At 43.3% G+C, this 12,250-nt stretch overlaps 1 protein-coding gene across 3 annotated transcripts in view; it reads right to left on the bottom strand.

Moving 5' to 3' along the window:
• The window catches only part of LOC132823311 (zinc finger protein 346-like), a 62,720-nt gene that overhangs the window by 17,876 nt on the left and 32,594 nt on the right, over positions 1 to 12,250 (bottom strand). The window lies entirely within an intron of this gene.

The following is a 12,250-nucleotide window of genomic DNA, read 5'->3' on the forward strand; positions in this document are numbered from 1 at the left end:
GTCTGTGTGGGTGTGCTCCGGTTTCCTCCCACAGTCCAAAGATGTGCGGGTCAGGTGAATTGGCCATGCTAAATTGCCTGTAGTGTTAGGTAAGGGGTATGAGTGGGTTGCACTTCGACGGGTCGGTGTGGACTTGTTGGGCCGAAGGGCCTGTTTCCACACTGCAAGTAATCTAATCTTTATTCTATTTCATTCACCACACCTCCACTGAGGCTCCCTCCCAGGGCCCCATGGACGCCCAGATTAATTCCCATGGCTATACCACGGCCCTAATTAATATAATTTAGAAAGGGCTGCCATGTCGTGTAAAACTGCTCTGTTTTGTGGTGCACCATATTTGAGAGGTAGTCTTGGGGGAAGATGCTTCATTACCAGCCTGTGTCACCCCATAAGACCTAGTTGTTTTTCCAACGTCCAATTCATTAATATGTTCTTCCTCGCACATTGGATAAAAATGTTACACAATCTCTTCCCGTGTTCCCCAGAGAAGGCAAATTAGGCAACCCCAGAAGAAGAAATACCTGATCCACTTTTAACTTCAACCTCCTTTAGTTCCATTACCATAACACTCCAGTATCTCTGGATCTTACAACATGACCAATAGCAGTGTGTGAGAGTCCCCCTACTAATTTTACATTTGGGACAACCTGGAGATGCTCCTCTCTTGAACTTCGCCAGCCTCTCTGGCATCATATCAGTGTAAAGCCACAATTGCATGGCTTGCATTCTGTTACATACTGAAATTCTCTTACATTTTTCCATACCTCCAATGAGATATTCTCTCCTAGCTCTTGATTCCACATCCTACAGAGTCCCTCCACATCCCCTAAGGCACATGCTTTCTGTAAATGATACAAAGTACTAACTGAAAGAGCGCCTGTACACATGAGCACTCTTTTCTCCATGGCTGACTTGTAAAACTGAGACAGGAGCATGGTCTTCCTCTGTATGAATTCCCTTATCTGAAAGTACCGGATGAGGGCCCTATTAGACAATCCCTATTTCTGACTTAGCTGGCTAAATGACATCAAGACCTCCCCTCGGACAATGGGAACTGCATTCCATCCTTCAGAACAGGCACCTCCACTAATCACCCCACCGGCTTGGCTTCCAATTTTGTAAAGTTAATCTTGTAGCACAAAAAACTGCCAAATCAATTAATTGTTTGAATCAATCGAGGAATGGACTCCTCTGGATTGGCCAAGAACAAAAGAACGTCATCAGCATATAGGGTGATCTTACGTTCCCCATCCCACTCCTGCCACCACTATTTCAGGATCCCTCCTGATAGCCTCAGCTAACGGCTCAATTCCAAGGTAAATAACAGCGGTGAAAGAGGACCCCCCTGTCGACTACCTCTCCCAGTATTAAAGTTATCTGACTTAGTGCCGTTTGTAATGACTGCTGCCTTAGGATCATTATACAACACCACCACCCATCTAGCAAAGGCTCCCCCTAGAACAAAGCGCTCAAGGACCCCAAACAGGTACGGCCATTCTATCCAGTCAAACGTCTTTTCTGCGTCCAGAGACACCACCAAACGCGGGATCAATCTTTGCTGGCATACCTGCACTATGTTTAGTACCCTCCTGATATTGTTGGAGCAGCTACGGCTCTTAACAAAACCCGTCTGATCTACTTTTATAATACGGGGCAGGACCTTTTCCAACCTCAGGGGCAGCATCTTGGATAGAATTTTAAAATCTACATTCTGCAGTGAAATTGGTCAATATGGAGCACATTCTTCAGGGTCTTTTCCCTTCTTTAAAATAAGGGCGATATCAGCCTCTCGAAGTGAGGGCGGCAGACAATCCCATGTATATGAATAGCTATACATCCCAGAAGTGGCTCCACCAACACATTAATGAATTCCTTATAGAATTGACTTGGGAATCCATCTGGCCCTGGTGCTTTGCCACCTTAGAGATGCTTTATTGCTTCCTACATGTCCTGTACCATCACAGGTGCATTCAACAGGGAAACCTGTTCCGCGTTTATACTGGATTGGTCCAGGTTCTCAAAAAAGGACTGCATTCTCGCTGCACCGTGTTCACCTCCCTTCAACCGATATAACTCTGCAAAGTATTCCCTAAATCTAACATTGATCTTCTTCAACTCACAGGTAACCGTGCCAAGCCCTCTCTCTAAACAGATATAATAGATTGGGAAGCATTTTTCTTACTAGCCAGATATCTACCTGGTTTATCTCCAAATTCTAAGTCTCTGTTTAGCAAAGGAGACCTCTTACTTTGCCAGCTGTGTGCAATAAGTCCAGAGCTGTGATCTGCTGCAGCTTGACAAAAGAGGGCCTATTATAATATACTTCCTCAGCTATCTGCAGCTGGGTCGCCAGCATCCGTCGTTGCTTCTCCCTCTGCCTCCTTCTAGTCATTGAATAGAAAATAATCAGGCCTTGTAAATATACCTTAGTGGCCTCCCAAAGTACTGCCGGATTACTGGGCGTACCAGAGTTGATATCCCAGAAGGCCCTGAACTCTTGTAATGTACTCAACGAATTTGCTATCCCTTAACAGGAATGGGTCCATGCGCCAGTGCCGGGCATTTATTCCGCCACCCTTGATTTTAACATCTAACCACACCGGCATTTGGTCCGAGATAGTTACATTCCCAATTTTACACACCAATGTTCTGTCCAAACAATCTAATGGCATTAAAAAACACACCAATTCCCGTATGGCACTTGTGGGGGTTGGAAAAGAAAGTAAAATCTCTTCCATTCGGGTGGAAGTGCGTCCACGCATCCACTCATCCCAACTCCTCACACAGGTCCACCAACTACTGAGAATGCGTGGGCATACCTGCCACGCCCCTTGGCACCCTGTCTACCTTGGAATCTGTTAGGCGATTAAACTACCCCCCTCCTCCCCCCCACAATGATCATGCAGTGCACCCCAAGACTCGTTAATTTAGTGACTACATCAATTAGACAAAGAGGGTGCGCCAGGGGACAACACACATTCAAGATGCCATACGCTTCTCCATGTATTAGAGCTTTAAGAATAATGTTCTTCCTTAATTTGCTCAGTTACCTGGAAAGGGAGGTTCCTTCTTACCAGTATAGCTATTCCTCTACTCTTGGAGCTAAAGGAGGCAAAGAATACCCTATCATAACACTCCCTGCTGCAGTTTCAGATGTTCCTCATCAGTTAAATGCGTCTCCTATAGCAGGGCGATGTCCATCCTTTCCTTCTTAAGGCTTGACAGCACACCTTCTTTCTTTAAATGGAGGAATGGCTCCCTTTTCCATTCCAGGAGCACTACTGGAACAAATCACTAGCCATGGTCATCCAGGGCAGCCCATGGTTTCCCAGGAGGAGGAATTTTATCTGAGGTGCAGCAGCGACAAAGACACTCTATAAAGTCTAAAACCTATTCCAATTAAAACTACTACAACTAAAAAAACTACGAATCACTACATTTAACTTAAGTAAACACCCAAATAACCCCCAATTCACTGCAGATGTCTCCTCTTGCCCATAGAGGGCACTCCTCCCAATCCTTGCCACCATCCTAACTTGCTTTAACTGAGGCTGTGCCTCAGCCCCAGGCAATTCACAAGTGAAGAAAATCTATTATTGGATGTACGTTTGCTCGTTGCGCTGCAAGGTTCATTTCCAGATGCTTCGTCGCCCTACTACTTCACCCTACATCTTCAGTAGGCCTGCGGACGAAGCACTGCTCATAATCCGTGCTTTCTATTTATAGGTTTGGGTTGCCAGTGTCACTTCTTGTGGTGATGTCATTTCTGGTTCTTTTTCTCAGGGGGTGGTCTAACTTGATGTGTTTGTTGATAGAGTTCCAGTTGGAATGCCATGCTTCTCGTGTGTGTCTATGTTTGGCTTGTCCTAGGATGGATGCGTTGTCCCAGTTAAAGTAGCATCCGTCCTTACCTGTATGTAAGGATACTAGTGAGAGAGGGTCTTGCCTTTTTGTGGCTAGTTGATGTTCATTTACATTCTGTTACAAGCTGTTATTTACATTCTGAGAGTTAACAATGGATGGCCATCCCTACCCCCTCCAAACCACCCCCCTCACAACCACTCGCGCCCCCCCCCACCTTAACCCACAGGTATAGCCACCCCCAATCCAAAAGCAAAATGACAGCAGTAAAAAAAGCCCCAGATAATTCCCAATCGACCGATATAAGAAATCATTCTGATTTTACATCAAGGCGTATGTATAAAGCTGATAACCACAGAAAAGGGGAAGAGATGAGAAAAGAAGGAGCAATAAAAACTTTTTTAAAAACCCATACCATTACCGGTATAAATACACCCTCCTTCCCCCGAGTCCTTTAATTCAGAGAATTCACAAAGTCCTTTGCCTTTTCTGCAGAATCAAAATTATATACTGGCCCTCCATGAGCAAAATGTAACACGACTGGGTACCCCAAGGAATATTGAATGTTCAGATCCCTTAATTTTCTCTTAACTCCGTCAAACACCCTTCTCTTCTTAATTCTGGCTCGAGAAGTCCTGAGAAAACATGATCTTGAGCCTTTGTGCATTAAAGCCTGTGAATCTCTTCCCAGTCTTCTTGATGTTTCAATCACTAACTGTTTATCTTTATAATGCAGGAGTCACACTAGGACAGCTCAGGAACATGGGCCCGACCTGGCCTTGCGCATTAAAATCCAGCAGGCCCGCTCCACACTCAATAGGTCCAACTCCAAATCCAGCCCCAGGAACTTCGGAGCCACTTCTCCAAGAAGCCAACCAGGTCTTTGCCTTCCTCGCGTTCTGGAAGATCCACGAGCCGGAGGTTTTCTCTATTTTTATTTTACAGGTCGTCCACTTGTTCCTGAAGGACCCAACCCCGGTCTTCCAGTATTCGGATACTCCCGGCTGAGACGTCCACCACAGTCCTCTCCTCCACTCGGTCCAACAATTGAACTTCCTGCTCATGCTTTTTCAGCATAGCAGACAGTGGTTCCACCGCTGCTTCAAATCTTTTCCAGGAGTTTGGCAAACTCAGAACAAATGTTGCTGCCCCACTAAACCCAAAGGGGCAGGCCCGGGAGTTTGAGCAAAGGCTGCAGGCACCCCGGATGTAGTACGGGAGTGCCCTGCCTGCTCTACTCCTTTCAGCCCCTTTCCTTTATTTGTTTACATTCTGGTCTTAAAGCTGTCACACCACAATTTTAGCCGCTCCAAATGTTCAGCAAGTTTATATTAGCAATTTTTGCTCCTAGTGGTAGTTAATGGGGGGGGGGGGTAAAAGGTCCACCTTGCCAGGAGTTATGGCACAGAGACCAGTCAGACCGCCGCCATCTTGGATTTTCTCTATTTCCCTTAAAATTTAACGCTCATGCACCTGTCCTAATCAATACAAGATGAACAGCCTCAACAATGTATTTATATTTTTCAGCAGTGTTCAAGTTCTATAGTATAGAGTAATTATGGGAACCAATCCTTAGTCATGGCTGGAGAAGGTAATTGTTGTGTTTTAAGTACTATATTAGATAACATGTGATGAATTACGGATAAACCAGGGTACATTCTGGCCTTTGATTTATTGTTCCAATTACACTCCAATCTATGCAGCAGATCTGAAGCAGTAGAAAATTCAATTTTAAGATACAAGAACACACAAAATTTGAGTAGTCTTGGTCTTAATTGTCTTGTGCTTATTTTTTGTTAGTATTCTTTGATTTTACACTCCCAAACCATGGGAAACATCTTACTTGCACTTATCCTGTCAATTTCAAAAGTAATTTATCTGTTTGATGAGATCATCATTCACTCATCAAAATTCTAGAGAATATGGGTCCAATTTCTCCAACCACCCTTCATAGAACAGTCCCACTATCCTGGGAAAAAGTCTGATGAACATTTATGGCACACCCTCTTTGGCAATAATATGTTCCAAAGGGGACAAAAACTGCACATTATACTTCACAATTTCAGCATTGATATGTTAGAGGGAAAAAACTAAATTCAAACCCTATTCCAAGACTAGAATCTGATACTCCAGCACAATACTGAGAAAGTGCTGTGTTGTCAAGACATGATGTCCTTAATATGTAATAAAGCAATTTGTTCCTGCAATTCAACTGGATACGAGCTAGTAACTGACAATATTTGAAAAATAGGAAGTTTCTCCTAGTATCCTGGCAAACATTTCTTTCTCAACTACCGAGAACAAAAACAATGAGTCACTTCTGAGAGTAGATATTGGGGTAACTAACAAAGCTGCCATTTCTGACACGTCTTTAAAACACTTTTACATGAGTGCAAACAGCTTTTAGCAAATCTACAGGGAGCAATTCAGCTGCGACCCTACAGGAATACAGGAAGTACCGGAAAAAACTTTTAACAATCGGAAGAGCAAAAATGGGGCAAGGGAAAGGATTTGTGAACAAGATTAGAGAGAACCCGAAGATATTTTATAAATACATTAAAGGAAAGAGGTTAATCAGGGAAAAAGTCAGGCCAATTAGGGACCAAGAGTACAATCTGTTTGTGAAGCTGCAGGAAATTGGAAGGGTATTGAATGAATACCTCTCTTTGGTCTTCATTCTGGAAAAGGAGCACGTAGGTACGGAATACAGGAAAAGGGACTGTGAGGAACTTGCACAGTTTGACACAAGAAATGGGGAGGTGCTGGAGGGGCTTTAAAACAGATATATCCCCTAGCCTGGATGAATTGCATGCCAGGCTGCTATGGGAGGGGAGGCAGAAAATTGCAGGGACTTTGGAATAAATTTTTAATTCTTCTCTGGACATGGGGAAAGTGCCAGAGGACTAGAGGATGGCGAATGTGGTTCCACTTTTTAAGAAGGGTGGTAGAGATGAAGCAGGAAATTACAGACCAGTGAGCATCACTTAATCATACAGTCAGAGTTATACAGCATGGAAACAGGCCCTTTGATCCAACTCGTCCATGCCAACCAGATAACTCAAGCCAAACAAGTCCCACCTGCCAGTACCCAGCCGATATCCCTCCAAATCCTTCCTATTCATATACCTATCCAAATGCCTCTTAAACGTTGCAATTGTACCAGCCTCCCCCACATCCTCTGGCAGCTCATTCCATACACGTACCACCCTCTGCGTGGAAATGTTGCCCTTTAGGTCTCTTTTACATCTTTCCCCTCTCACCCGAAACCTATGCCCTCTACTTCTGGACTCCCCCACCCCAGGGAAAAGACTTTGTCTATTTATCCTATCCATGCCCCTCATGATTTTATAACCCTCTATAAAGGTCACCCCTCAACCCCTGACACTCCAGGGAAAATAGCCTCAGCATGTTCAGCCTCTCCCTATAGCACAAATCCTCCAACCCTGGCAACTGCTTTGTAAATATTTTCTGAACCTTTTCAAGTTTCACAACATCCTTCTGACAGGAAGGAGACCAGGACTGCATGAAATATTCCAATACTGGTCCAACCAATGTCCTGTACAGCCGCATCATGACCTCCCAAATCCTATACTCAATACTCAGACCAATAAAGGAAAGCATACCAAACGCCTTCTTCACTATCCTATTGACCCACGACTCTACTTTCAAGGAGCAATAAACCTGCATTCCAAGGTCTCTTTGTTCAGCAACACTCCCAAGGACCTTACCATTAAGTCCTGCTAAGATTTGCTTTCCCAAAATGAAGCATCTCACATTTATCTGAATTAAACTCCACCTGCCACTTCTCAACCCATGAACTAATAATCTGAGGTAACCCTCTTCGCTGTCCACTACACCTCCAATTTTGGTGTCTTCTGCAAACTTACTAACTATACCTCTTATGTACACACCCAAATCATTTATATAAATGATGAAAAGTAGTGGACTCAGCACTGATCCTTGTGGCATTCTACTGTTCACAGGCCGCCAGTCTGAAAAACAACCCTCCACCACTACCCTCTGTCTTCTACCTTCAAGCCAGTTCTGTATCCAAGTGGCTAGTTCTCCCTGTATTCAGTGAGGACTAACCATGCTTACCAGTCTCCCATGGGGAACCTTGTAGAATGCCTTCCTGAAGTCCACATAGATCATATCTACTGCTCCGCTTTCAATCTTCTTCGTTACTACTTCAAAAAACTCAATCAAGTTTATGAGACATGATTTCCCACGCACAAAGCCATGTTGACTGTCCCTAATCAGTCCTTGACTTTCCAAATACATGTACATCCTGTCCCTCAGGATTCCCTCCAACAATTTGCCCACGACCATCAGGCTCACTGGCCTATAGTCCACTAGCTTGTCCCTACCACCCTTAAACAGTGGCACCACGTTTGCCAACCTCCAGTCTTCCAGCACCTCACTTGTGACTATCGATGATGCAAATATCTCAGCAAGAGGCCCAGCAATCACTTCCCTAGCTTCCCACAGTGTTCTAGGTGCACCTGATGAGGTCCTGGGGATTTATCCACTCTTATGCATTTCAAGACATCCATCACTTGCTCCTCCGTAATAAGGACATTTTTTAAGATGTCACCATCTGCTAAATTTCCCTACATTCTATATCTTCCATTTCCTTTTCCACGGTAAATACTGATGCAAAATACTCATTTAGTATCTCCCCTATTTACAGCGGCTCCACACAAAGGCCGCCTTGCTGATTTTTGAGGAGCCCTAGTTACCCTTTTGTCCTGAATGTATTTGTAAAAACCCTTTGGATTCTCCTTAATTCCATTTGCCAAAGCTATATCATGTCCCCTTTTTGCCCTCCTGATTTCCCTCTTAAGTATACTCCTACTTCCTTTATACTCTTCTAAGGATTCACTCAATCTCCCCTGTCTATACCTGACATATGCTTCCTTCTTTTTCTTAACCAAACCCTCAATTTCTTGAGTCATCCAGCATTCCCTATACCTACCAGCCTTTCCTTTCACCCTGACAGGAATATACTTTCTCTGGATTCTCGTTATTTCTGAAGGCTTCCCATTTTCCAGCCGTCCCTTTACCACAAACATCTGCCTCCAATCAGCTTACGAAAGTTCTTGTGTAATACCGTCAAAATTGGCCTTTCTCCAATTTAGAACTTCAACTTTTAGATCTGGTCTATCCTTTTCCATCACTATTTTAAAACTAACAGAATTATGGTCGCTGGCCCCAAAGTGCTCCCCCACTGACACCTTAGTCACCTGTCCTGCCTTATTTCAAGAGTAGGTCAGGTTTTGCACCTTCTTTAGTAGGTACATCCACATACTGAATCAAAATATTTTCTTGTACATATTTAACAAATTCCTCTCCATCTAAACCCTTAACACTATGGCAGTCCCAGTCTGTTTGGAAAGTTAAAATCCCCTCCGTAACCACCCTGTTATTCTTAGAGAGCTGAGATCTCCTTCCAAATTTGTTTCTCAATTTCCCTCTGACTATTAGGGGGTCTATAATACAATCCCAATAAGGTGATCATCTCTCTTATTTCTCCGTTCCACCCAAATAACTTCCCTGGATGTATTTCTAAGAATACCCTCCCTCAGCACAGCTGTAATGCTATCCCTTATCGAAGATGCCGCTCCCCCTCCTCTCTTGCCTCCCTTTCTATCCTTCCTGTAGCATTTGTATCCTGGAACATTAAGCTGCCAGTCCTGCCCGTCCCTGAGCCATGTTTCTGTAACTGCTATGAAATCCCAGTCCCATGTTCCTAACCATGCCCTGAGTTTATTTTTTAAGATTCGATTCCCTACAGTGTGGAATCAGACCCTTCGGCCCAACCAGTCCACACCAACCCTCTGAAGATGAACTCACCCAGACCCATTTCCCTCTGACTAACGCACCTAACACTATGGGCAATTTAGCATGGTCAATTCATCTGACCTGCACATCTTTGGACTGTGGGAGGAAACTGGAGCACCTGGAGGAAACCCACGCAGACACAGGGAGAATGTGCAAACTCCACATAGACAGTCACCTGAGGCTGGAATCAAACCTGGGACCTTGGTGCTGTGAGGTAGCAGTGCTAAACACTGAGCCACCATGCTCTGCCTTCCATGTTCGGCCCCTTGCATTGTAATAAATGCAGTTTAATTTACTAGTCCTACATTGTCCCTGCCTGCCCTGACTGGTTGACTCACTTCTATACTCAAATATACCAGTCTCAGTCTCAGCTACTTTACTAGTTAAATTCCTCCCGAGCTGCACCAGCAGATCCTATCTTAGTCCCCTTCCAATTTAGGTGCAATCCCTCCATATACAGGTTACTTCTACCCCAAAAGAGATTCCAATGATCCAAAAATGTGAATCCTTCTCCCATTTACCAGCTCCTCAGCCATGCATTCATCTGCTCCATCCTCCTATTCTGGCCCTTACTAGCTCATAGCACTAAGAGTAATCCAGATATTACAACTCTCGAGGACCTCCTTTTTAATTCCTGCCTAACTCTCTAATCTCCCTTCAGAATCTCCATCTTTTCCCTTCTTCAGCAGTAGGGAAACTATTGGAGAAAATTCTGAAGGGCCAAATCACTACTCACTAGGAAAGGCTTAGGTTAATATTCACCATTGAAGATGTGATTAAGTGTGTGAGGGAAGTTAAGTAATTTATATGGATTTTAGCAAAGCTTTTGATAAGGTAGCACATGGAAAACAGAGTGAGAAGGTTAATGCATATGAAATTCAGGGAGTATTTAATGAATGGCAGGGGACTGAGTAACTTAGAGGAACAAGAGGGATCTTGGGGTAATTATTCACAGATGCCTGAAGTCGGCAGAACGTGAATAGGATAGTTAAGGTAGCATATGGGACACTTGCTTTCGTCAGTCATGACATAGCGGATCACAGCAAGGAGGTAATGTTGGAGTTGTACAGAGCATTGGTGAGGCCACAATTGGAGTGTACAGTTCTCGTTGCCACACTACAGGAAGGATGTGATAACACTGAAATGGGTATGGATAAGGTTCACCAGGATATTATCTGGGATGGATAAATTGAGGCATGAGGGGAAACTGGATAGGCTTGGATTGTTTCTTTAGTGCAGAGAAGATTAGAGGAGTGGGGGGACATGAATTGACATGTGTAAGATAATGAGGTCAAGTCAGGAGCAGTTGTTGTGGTTGTGGGGTCAACCTCGAGGGGACACGGTTTTAGGTAAATGGCAGAGATCCAGAGAGGATTTGGAAAAAACTCTTTCACTCAGCAGGTGGTGGAATCTAGAATTCACAGCCTGGGAAAGTACTGAAGGTCCGAAATCTTACAACCTTTAAAAACTATTTGAACAAGCATTTCAAATTTCATAATATTCAAGGACAAGTGCAGGAAATTGAGATTAACGCACTTTTAGGGATAGTTATGCTGTTGCAGACTCAATGGGCTTTTTCTATGCTATATGAATCTATGACATTTGAGATAAAGCACAAAATAAGCAAAAGATTTTAAGTCTTAAAAGATGTTCTCACAATGACGCTATTTTAGATTGGGCTACAAGGCACTTGTTTTGATAACCCAACTCTCAATTTTTAAAATCAGCTAAATTGCTGATAACCAGGCTTGTAGTCTGGTTAATTTTTTTTGGGGAAGGGGGAGTCTGTGACTTTTGATCTGTTAAGGACGTCAACATAGCTCAGGGTGTCACTTTACAGATTCTGGTCACCAAGAATCTGAATCCAAAATGACGGCAGTATAAAAACAAAAAAAACAGAACTGTGGATGCTGGAAATCCAAAATAAAAACAGAAATTGCTGGAGAAACTCAGCAGGTCTGTCAGCATCTGTTGAGAAAAAGCAGAGTCAACGTTTCAGTCCAGTGACCCTTTTTCTGAATGTCTATTACCAGACCTGTTGAGTTTCTCCAGAATTTCGCCTTTTACTGCAGTATAAAACCAGTTTGAATATTTTTGCTGCTCCAAACAATAATTTTGCAGTACGGCACAAAAGTTATGTTCTCAAAAAGCCAATAGTTCAATCAATAACTTAATTTGAAACTTGGTCATTATAGTTTAGCCATTTGATCCGACTGACTTTCAGTCTCAGCTGCTACCATTATTTGTCCAACGACCAGTTGGATCCAGTATCTAATTTCTAGATTTGCTTTGGAAAATCTTCAAATGGTTTGGCCAAAGGCATGAATACTGCAATCCTAACAATACTGTAATACTTACGTTAAATTTTGTTCAATTGTACTAAACTAATTGACAGTACTTGCTAACTTAAGCAATTTTGACCTGGATAATGTTTTCTACAACAACAAAGTCCACAACAGAACTTGTATCTGTTCTTGGAACTCTGCACTGAATAGATGTCTCCATATTACTGGTTATCTGTATCACTTTTAATTCATTAGATAGAACG

The sequence above is a fragment of the Hemiscyllium ocellatum genome, chromosome 16, assembly GCF_020745735.1.
Source record: "Hemiscyllium ocellatum isolate sHemOce1 chromosome 16, sHemOce1.pat.X.cur, whole genome shotgun sequence".
In the NCBI taxonomy this organism is placed as follows: domain Eukaryota; kingdom Metazoa; phylum Chordata; class Chondrichthyes; order Orectolobiformes; family Hemiscylliidae; genus Hemiscyllium; species Hemiscyllium ocellatum.